This window comes from Podarcis bocagei (genome assembly GCF_964188305.1).
Source record: "Podarcis bocagei genome assembly, chromosome: 14".
Taxonomy (NCBI): Eukaryota; Metazoa; Chordata; class Lepidosauria; order Squamata; family Lacertidae; genus Podarcis; species Podarcis bocagei.
This window is the reverse complement of record NC_138139.1, coordinates 40,061,165-40,071,226: the sequence shown is the minus strand read 5'-3', so window position 1 is coordinate 40,071,226 and position 10,062 is coordinate 40,061,165. Positions and strand designations below refer to the sequence as shown.

At 46.4% G+C, this 10,062-nt stretch overlaps 1 long non-coding RNA gene across 1 annotated transcript; it reads right to left on the bottom strand.

Annotated features, from left to right (window-relative positions):
- Positions 1–482: 482 nt before the first annotated feature.
- LOC308573143 lies at positions 483–2,047 on the bottom strand. Its single transcript, XR_014001959.1, has 2 exons — positions 1,890–2,047; positions 483–716 (listed from the first exon to the last, which is right to left on the bottom strand). It is a non-coding gene; the product is annotated as an uncharacterized lncRNA (long non-coding RNA).
- Positions 2,048–10,062: the final 8,015 nt, after the last annotated feature.

The window sequence follows — 10,062 nt, the reverse complement described above, 5'->3', positions numbered from 1 at the left end:
TGGAAACACCATTTACCCTCCCGCCAGAGTGGTACCTATTTATCTACTTGCACCTGACGTGCTATTGAACAGCTAGGTGGGCAGGAGCAGGGACTGAGCAACAGGAGCTCACTCCATTGTGGGGATTCGAACCGCCAACCTTCTGATCGGCAAGCCCTAGGATCTGTGGTTTAGACCAGTGTTTCCCAACCTTGGGCCTCCAGCTGTTTTTGAACTACAATTCCCATCATCCCTGACCACTGGTCTTGCTAGCTAGGGATGATGGGAGTTGTAGTCCAAAAACAGCTGGAGGCCCAAGGTTGGGAAACACTGGTTTAGACCATAGCGCCACCCACATCCTTCGTATTGCTTTAGCTTGAAAGAAAAAGAAACTCAGCATGCGACCCCTTCCCTCCAGATTGCAGTGGTCCCATTGTCTACCCCCCCCCTCCAGCCCACCATTGCCAGATACCACTTATCTTGCTCTGAAACTTCCAAAGTGGTTCATTTCAATCTCTTTTATGAAGCGCAGGCCACATGATGAATGTGCACGTAATTAGACAGCTGAAGACAAAGCAACACTTTCATGTCAGCATGGGTTTGTTTCTTTCCTGCTGTCTTCTTCTCTCTAGGTCTTTTCTCAGAATTGAAGCTTTCTCTTCCTCCCCTCCCCCCCCTTCTTTTGTTTTTTGCATTGTGTTCCTGCTAAAGGGACATGATGAAACGAGTCCAGTTTTCTGAAGGGGGTAAAAAAGAAAAAAGCCCACAATAATGGTTATGGGTTTTGATAAAGATGATTTGAGAAGACAGGATAAAGAGTGATTATGAGCTGTGGTAGGAAAGGAATGTTGTCAGCTGGGGCAGGTCTACTATGAAACTAATGAAACCTAAGCTTCAGGGCCACTAATCCCAGAGGGACCCCAGAAGCGACTTTAGTCCGCATTGCTTTTTAAAAAAAATAATGGGTCCAGGAGACACAATTTAAGTTGCATGACTCAAACTGATTACCATATTTTTTGCACCATAACACTCACTTTTTTCCTCCTAGAAAGTAAGGGAAAATGTCTGTGCGTGATATGGAGGAAATGCCTACGGGTGGCATGCCTACGGATTTTCCTCCTCCAGAAACTATGTGCGTTTTATGGTCGGGTGCGTGTTATAGAGCAAAAAATACGGTAATTTTTGCTGTATATATTTCAACAATCCCAAAATTTGAAAGTCAGTAGCACAGTAGCACAGGTGTGGCCCTGTGGGTTAAACCACAGAGCCTAGGAATTGCCGATCAGAAGGTCGGCAGTTTGAATCCCCGCGACGGGGTGAGCTCCTGTTCCTCGGTCCCTGCTCCTGCCAACCTAGCAGTTCAAAAGCATGTCAAAGTGCAAGTGGATAAATAGGTACCGCTCCGGCGGGAAGGTAAACGGTGTTTCTGTGCGCTGCTCTGGTTCACCAGAAGTGGCTTAGTCATGCTGGCCACATGACCCAGAAGCTGTACGCCGGCTCCCTCAGCCAGTAAAGAGAGATGAGTGCCACAACCCCAGAGTCGGCCACGACTGGACCTAATGGTCAGGGGTCCCTTTACCTTTACTAGCACAGATGTTGTACAGGTTGTTGCAAACAACCCCACTGAAGAAAATAACAGTGGTTACGCAGACCTCATTGCTGGTTGTGAAGGGGCCCCATAACAGTTTAAGCTTCAGGGCTCCCAAAATTGTAGGTCTGCCACTGGTTGGCAGCACAGTATTGAAAGAACAGTACATCCCCCGCTGTCACTGCCACCAAGAGAGATTTCAGCAACTTTTGAAAATTAGGAGGGAAACTCTGAAAAGCCTAGGGTTGTCTCCAACCAAGTTCTACTCAAAGTAGACCTATTAAAATTAATAGACCTGAGTTTGGTTCCATTCACACCATACCTTTAATGCACTATAGTGCCACTTTAAATAGCCATGGCTTTCCCCTAAGGAATTCTGGGAGCTGTAGTTTGTTAAAGGTTCTGAGAGTCCCGAGGAGACTGCATATTCCCCTCCTGGAGCTATAGTCTCCAAAGTTCCCCATAAAAAAAGATTGGTTGTTGAACCACTCTGGGAATGTCCTGTGAGGGGAATAAAGGTCTCTTAGGAACTCTCAGCTCCCTTAACAAACTACAGCTGAGAATTCTTTGGGGGACTGTTTAAAGTATCATGGTGTGTTAAATTTATGGTGTGAATGTGGCCCATGGACTGCAAGAAGATCAAACCTATCTATTCTGAAGGAACTCAGCCCTGAGTGCTCACCAGTAGGACAAATCCTGAAGCTTAGGCTCCAATACTTTGGCCACCTCATGAGAAGAGAAGACTCCCTGGAAAAGACCCTGATGCTGGGAAAGATTGAGGGCACAAGGAGAAGGGGATGACAGAGGACGAGGTGGCTGGACAGTGTTCTTGAAGCTACCAACATGAATTTGATCAAACTGTGGGAGGCAGTGGAAGACAGGAGTGCCTGGCGTATTCTAGTCCATGGAGTTATGAAGAGTCGGACATGACTAAATGACTAAACAACAACAATGTGGCCTTAGTGATATCTAATACCTTTAGTGAGGCTACTCTGAGTTGGACTAGCATTAGATACACTCTGAGGTTTGTGCATGCTATAGAATGAGGTGGAGGAACCCTGGGGAGGTCAATCGACTATACTGGGGTGGCTAAGATGGCTTCTTCCAGATATTGCTGGGCTCCAACTCCCCTCAGCCCCCACCCAGAATGGCCAATGACCAGGGATGATGGGAGTCCAATAACATCTTGATGCACTATCGTGGCTTCCCCTAGGCTATAGTGCTTGCTGTGGGCAGGGATGGAGGAATAGGGTGTTTCGTGCATTGAATGTGAACCTTCCTAATTCTCACTTCCAAACCTGTGCAGAAACTGGAACATGGCTATCCTTCGAAACGTGCATGTTTCTGAATTTTGTCATGCAGTTCTTCAAGAAAAAATGGCAGAATGCATATATTTAGGGGTAAGTGTACACCAAAATGTATATAATTGTGAAGATAGCAAACAAAAATGTGTGTATTAGGCAAAGTTGCATTGCAAAAATATATTAGGAGTGAAGCTGACGAAAAATATCTACACAAGAGTAAGACTGGGTCAAATGGGGCAGCTCCCAGGTAAATGATTGTAGGATTGCAACCAAAGACTTGTGGGTCACCTTAAAGCCCAACACATTTATTATGGCACAATAAATGGGAGTCCATTTCATCAAATGTTGGGCTGTAAAGTTTACCTTTGAAGTAATTTGTCATAAGTCTGACTGAATCCAACACTCAGCTCCTGATATTTTCTACGCTAAACCTTGGAATGACTTTGGGGAGTCTGAGCAGAAATTCTCTCAAGCAAGAGAAACTCGAGGAAATGCATGAGCGAGTGGAGAAAATCGGAACGAGTCCCTATGGGGTTTTCCATCATGACGCTTGTTCCAAGTTCTTTTTCTCTTTCTTCTGCCTTTTAAAGGAAATTCGCCTTCCTGACTAAAGGACTGAAATGGTACAGTCTCTGCTGGAATGAAAGTGCCACCATGGTAATAAGATGGAGTCAAGTGGTAATCTATTTAAAGTAGTATGCACAGACAAAAAAGGAAGATATGAAAAGGTGAGTCTTGTAAAGTTTCCAGGCATGGGCACGCTTCAGGCAGGTGGTACAGTGGTACCTCGGGTTAAGAACTTAATTCGTTCTGGAGGTCCGTTCTTAACCTGAAACTGTTCTTAACCCGAGGTACCACTTTAGCTAATGGGGCCTCCTGCTGCCACCGCGCTGCCGCCATGTGATTTCTGTTCTCATCCTGAAGCAAAGTTCTTAACCTGAGGTACTATTTCTGGGTTAGTGGAGTCTGTAACCTGAAGCGTCTGTAACCCGAGGTACCACTGTATCTGTTTTCTTTTGTGTTCTTTTTATTTTTTATTTGAATGCTGAGGTCCACCAAGGTGCGAAATAATGATTCATGGGTGGAGACCAGGTTCAAAATGGTGGCTCAGGGAGTAGTGAGAAACTCTATTGTGCATAAAAACAGTTAAACTGAGCCCTGAGCTCATGTTGCAAGTGGGTGTGGCTTAGCAGGCTCTCAGGAGCCTCTACTCCCCACTTTTCTCCGCCTTTTTCTCTTTGTGCTTCCTGGAACAAGTAAGGAGCAATGCGTACAATGGCTCCCAGCTACAAGAAAAACCAAGTGAACTGAATCTCTTTCAAAGGCTATTTTAAAGCCTGCATCTTTGCTAATACAAAGATTGCATGATCCTTTTTGTAAGGAAACCAAGTACTTTCATTTTAAGCTGTTTGGAACCATTTTTCTTCTTTGTATTTCTGCCAGCAGATGGAGACTTGTTTGAGGTAAGGTCTGGAAACCCTGTGAATAAAACCTTCACTTATTTGTAAAGCTAAGTCTGTGATTTATTCTAGTCCAAGTATTTTTATGGGGAATGTTTGTTTAAAGGAGGATGAGGGCAGATGTAAATCTAACTAAGTTTGAATGTGCTTGGAGCAATCACCATTGTGCTTAACTCTGCTACTGGAGAGTAGGATCTCCCTTCCAAGCCTTTCTCTCTCCAACATTGAGCCCCTCCATCCTATACTCAGGTTGCATATATGTTTTTATAGATCCATATATCCTAAAAACACCAGTCTGCATTGACCTTCATTCCAAAGAAATCAAACCTGGGAAAGCACAGGCACCTCTGAAGCCCCTCACCACTTGGAGATTGGTATGTGTGCAGACAGAGGAAGAGAATATGCATATATCTTTCTTCACTTATCATTAATGTAGTTCAGTTGCTGGTGAACGTTCTCTAGCTAGGAATTTCTCAATGGCCTAATAGGACCATAAAACAGCCATTCTCCAAGAACAACAGATAATTTAATTTGGTAAGCAAGCTGCTTTCAACTCCATTTAGAAATTCATTTGATAGATTTTCAAATGAGCTCATTGGAACACAATCAGTGTGCTGATTCTTCCTGCTTGCTTCTCTCTCTTCTGTCAGGCCCAACTATGAAATCATTAAGGGCTAATATTTTATTGCATGGGGATTAAGGAAGTGTCAAACGAGACCACTCCTTGCTACACATCCTGTGTGTGTATGTGATCGTGCATGTGCTTTCCCCACCCATACATTACTACAGTGTTTGGAAATGCTTATCACTTACATACAGAAAAAGTCATAATTTGCATGAAAGAGGGATTGCAGCAGGCAGCCCCGACAGCCAAGCTCCAAAGCTGCTATCTCCTCTGAAGCCTGCCTTTGGAGACCACGGCACAAAATTTCATTTCACTCCAAAGCTGGTTAGCCAAACCCCCAAGTGCTTGCAAAATCTCCAGGGCTGATGCACACAGTTTAGTTGCCAGATCAAATGACGGCTGGTGTCCCAAATGAGAGTAAAGATGTATCATCCACAATTTCCCAGAATATCTGATTCCTCCTCATAGCCCATAGACCCCAATAGGGCTGTTGCAAAATGTCCTCTCCTAATTTGTTTCACCATTAATGGTGGAGGAAGAGCAGGAGAAATAACATCTCAAGTGGCTCAGGGGAAAAGCTGCATGTTTAGTTTAGGTGTGTATATTGTGTAGCAGAAAGGAGTACGACAAGGCTGTATATTGTCTCCCTGCTTATTTAACTTATATGCAGAATTCATCATGTGAAAGGCTGGGCTGCATGAATGCCTAGCCAGAATTAAGGTTGCCGGAAGCAATATCAACAACCTCAGATATGCAGATGACACAACCTTGATGGCAGAAAGTGAGGAGGAATTAAAGAACCTTTTAATGAGGGTGAAAGAGGAGAGCGCAAAATATGGTCTAAAGCTCAACATCAAAAAAACGAAGATCATGGCCACTGGGCCCATCACCTCCTGGCAAATAGAAGGGGAAGAAATGGAGGCAGTGAGAGATTTTACTTTCTTGGGCTTCATGATCACTGCAGATGGTGACAGCAGCCACAAAATTAAAAGACGCCTGCTTCTTGGGAGGAAAGCAATGACAAACCTAGGCAGCATCTTAAAAAGTAGAGACATCACCTTGCTAACAAAGGTCCGTATAGTAAAAGCTATGGTTTTCCCAGTAGTGATGTATGGAAGTGAGAGCTGGACCATAAAGAAGGCTGTTCGCCGAAGAATTGATGCTTTTGAATTATGGTGCTGGAGGAGACTCTTGAGAGTCCCATGGACTTTCCCATGGGAAAGATGGAGGGCACAAGGAGAAGGGGACGACAGAGGATGAGATGGTTGGACAGTGTTCTCAAAGCTACCAGCATGAGTTTGACCAAACTGCGGGAGGCAGTGGAAGACAGAAGTGCCTGGCGTACTCTGGTCCATGGGATCACGAAGAGTCGGACACGACTAAACAACTAAACAACAACAACAACATTGTGTAGCAAGGAATCACACTCTTCCACCTTCCCCCACCCCACCCCGATCATTGTTCAGGTTAGGGAAAGAACTCAGCCAGCTAGAAAGAACAAAAATGGGTTGGGTGCAAGATGAAACCCAAGAGGTTCAGCCCTCTCCCTTCAGCTGCTTGACTAAAGGAGCTGAGCACTGGCAGAGCATGCCAGTTTCGGCCATTGTAGAACTGGGAGAAATGTGACAGATTCTGACATTTTCAGAGATGAAAACAGAGCATGAGCTGAATGTGGAGGAGGAGGACTGTGGGCACTGAAAATGTACCCACAGCACATATGGCAAGCAAACAAGGGAACGCTTGATGACAACCCTTGTGTCTGGAACCTACATGCTTGGAAGTAAGATTTCATGAGAGCCAGCTGGTATATGTTCCACCACGAGTGGAGCTTAACTTGATGTTCTACATGAGGTTGAATGAACGGCTGGGGAAAACACTGATGTCACGGGGAGTGGGAGTTTTCTCCTAAGGCTTTTACATTAGTATCAATTGGTTAACTGGTATGGTTACAGGCAGCCAGCTAACCATTCCTTTTATGAGATACTGGATACTGCAGTGTTTCCCTACCTTTGGTCCCCAGCTGTTTTGGGACTACAACTCCCATCATCCCTAGCTAGCAAGACCAGTGGTCAGGGATGATGGGAATTGTAGTCTGAAAACAGCTGGAGACCCAAGGTTGAGAAACACTGGTATACTGGATACTTTGGTAAGTTGACCTCTTATAATAATAATAATTTATTATTTATACCCTGCCCACCTGGCTGGGCTTGCCCAGCCACTCTGGGCGGCTTCCAACAAAATATTAAAATACAGTAATGCATCAAACATTAAAAGCTTCCCTAAACAGGGCTGCCTTCAGATGTCTTCTAAAAGTCTGGTAGTTGTTTTTCTCTTTGACATCTGGTGGGAGGGCATTCCACAGGGCGGGTGCCACTACCGAGAAGGCCTTCTACCTGGTTCCCTGTAACTTGGCTTCTCGCAGTGAGGGAACCACCAGAAGGCCCTCAGAGCTGGACCTCAGTGTCCGGGTAGAACGATGAGGGTGGAGATGCTCCTTCAGATATACTGGACCGAGGCCGTTTAGCTCCCATCAGCCAGTTAGGATATAGGAAGTAGTTGGAAATGAAGAACATAAGAAGAGCCCATGGAAAGCCCACAAATGGAACCTGAGCACAGCAGCATGCTCCTCAGCAACTAGTATTCTTTCTCTGGTGATGGAGGTGGAACATACTTGTCATGGCTAATAATGGAGTCTGAATGAAAGATCCTTCAAAGGCAGGACCCTTCCAACTCAGGAAAGGGGCGTGTTTGTGTGGGGAAGTGGTTTGCAGATTGTAAGAGGCAGGTAAAGAGCAGAGGGCTGGCGTAAGGGTTAAAGAGAAGGGCATCTCCCTGGGTGCCGTGTGTGTGTGAACGGATTCGCTGCCTTGTAGGAATGTCAGAACTATCCATTGCTCTCTTTCCTCCAAAGGAAATGAAACCCAGATAGCCACCTTTGTGCTGCAGAGGGAGAGATGGGACAGGGCCCACGCAGTCACTCGGCTGAGAGACCAACAGTGATCTGGCTCCACCTCTCTCTCTATTGCCATCTGCTATCAGCCAACCCATCTGACTGCAGTAGAGGAAGAGATGGGATGCAGAGCCTCTCTACAGACTGAGATGAGAAGCAGGGCTGCTCCACCGGATTGGGAGGCCTTTTGGCTCCTCCCCTTCATGAATGGTTTCCATGGAATTGTTTTACAGTGGTACCTCTGGATGAGAACGGGATCTGTTCTGGAGCCCCATTCGCATCCAGTGAAGAACACAAACCACGTCTGTGCGGGTCACGATTGCCCGCTTTTGCGCATGCACACGGCGTCATTTTGAGCGTCTGCGCATGCGTGAGCAGCAAAACCCAGAAGTAACGCGTTCCATTACTTCCGGGTCACCACAGAGCGTAACCTGAAAATCCTCAACCCGAAGCAACTTTAACCCGAGTTATGACTGTGTAGTGTATTCTGATGGCTACTAGCCACTGTGACTATGTTCTACCCAGTGGCAGAGCAAGCCGATCAGGCACCTGGGGTGGCGCGCATGCCCTGCACCCAGAGGTGGGGCCAGCAGCAGTCCGTGGGGTGGGGTGAGCTGGGGCAGGACACTCCATGGGGCCTCCAAGGAGTTTGCTCAGCTGCCCTACAGCTGGGCGGGAGGTGGAGGGCAGACCATTTGGGGCAGCATGGAGCCTGAGGGTGCCCAACCCACCACGTCACTCCCAGGAGACACGCATGGCTTGGGAATGCTGCAGGCCCCATGGTGAGTGCCACCCAGCATTTTGTCAAAGCCCCTCCTCAGTGCTGACACATGGGGCAGCCTGCCGCCACCGCACCCCCCTTCCTCCGCCCCTGCTTCTAACTCTAGCATGCCCCTGAGTATCAGAAGTAGGCAGAGTGCTGTTGCTGGACTAGATGTGCCACCTTCCTATCTAGATATCATAAATTCTTCAAAAGTAAAAACTTTCAGGGCAGCTGAGATGGCTTACTCATCTTATATGATGAGTATCATAGTTTCTTAAATAACATCAAGTTATTTAAGTGTTACACACTGGGGAGCATGTCTCAAAATTCCTTTGTGGCCAGAAAGAGCCGCTTATGAATGTTTCTGAGAAACACATTGCAAAATGTGCCCTGAAAATTAGAGGTGGAAGATAATGGAATGTGGGGAGATATGGCTCTCATGAGCCCATAATGACGTCATAGAATCAGTTTCAGTCTCTCATTTTTTTCCAGTTTGAAGTTCAACTCTCCATATTTCAAATCAGTTTGTCTTGTTGTTGTTTTTTAAGGCCTCATGTAAATTCATTGGTTGTTTACTGCAAATTTCTGCCCATTTATGCATGCATTTTTGTCTGTCGTACACATTTTTGCATATTATATAATGCATAACGGCTGGAGAATGTGCAAAATGCAGCTGAGAGATGCACTTTCCCCAAGGCCTGTTGGAGATTATGGATACTAACCAGGAAATGTGCACAATTCCCACTTTATATATGACCATGTGCACATTGTCCACAAAGCCTGGTCAGCATGCATGTTTGTTATGCATATCAACCACTTGGCCTACATTACCCCTAAAATAAAGAACCCCTAATGTGTGGGTGGGTGCATATGTATGTGCGTGTGTGCCCTATAATGAACACTCACTCCTCTGACTGTGGGCGCCCTTTGTGGGACCTTGCGCAGCACCCCAAGCCTCGTGGGACTTACCAGCCGGTTGTGCTGACCCACCTCTCTGATGCCGCAGCCATCGGGGGTTCCCGCCAAACCTCAATTTAAATTATCCAATCGGTGGCATTGGTGGAGGCGGGGCCAGCCGAGTGGGCCATCAGTGAGCAGGCTTCATTCCAGTCTACACATGATGTTTATTAGGGGGAGGAGCTGACAACAATTAGTTGTCAGTGAACTCCCCTGCGTTGCACGGAAAAGGGGGGTGGGCTGCCTGTGTACTGTCTTGCAGTGCCCCTACCCTGGATCCGATTAACCCTATGAGCCTCAGTCCCCCAGCTGGGGGGCTGGGAGGGATACACGCCCAATGAGAGATACACGCCCAATGCCTGAGCCAAGGTCTTTCGTAAATCTGAAAGAGTTAATAAAGTTGTGGCCAGTTTAATCCCATAACACGTTGTCATGA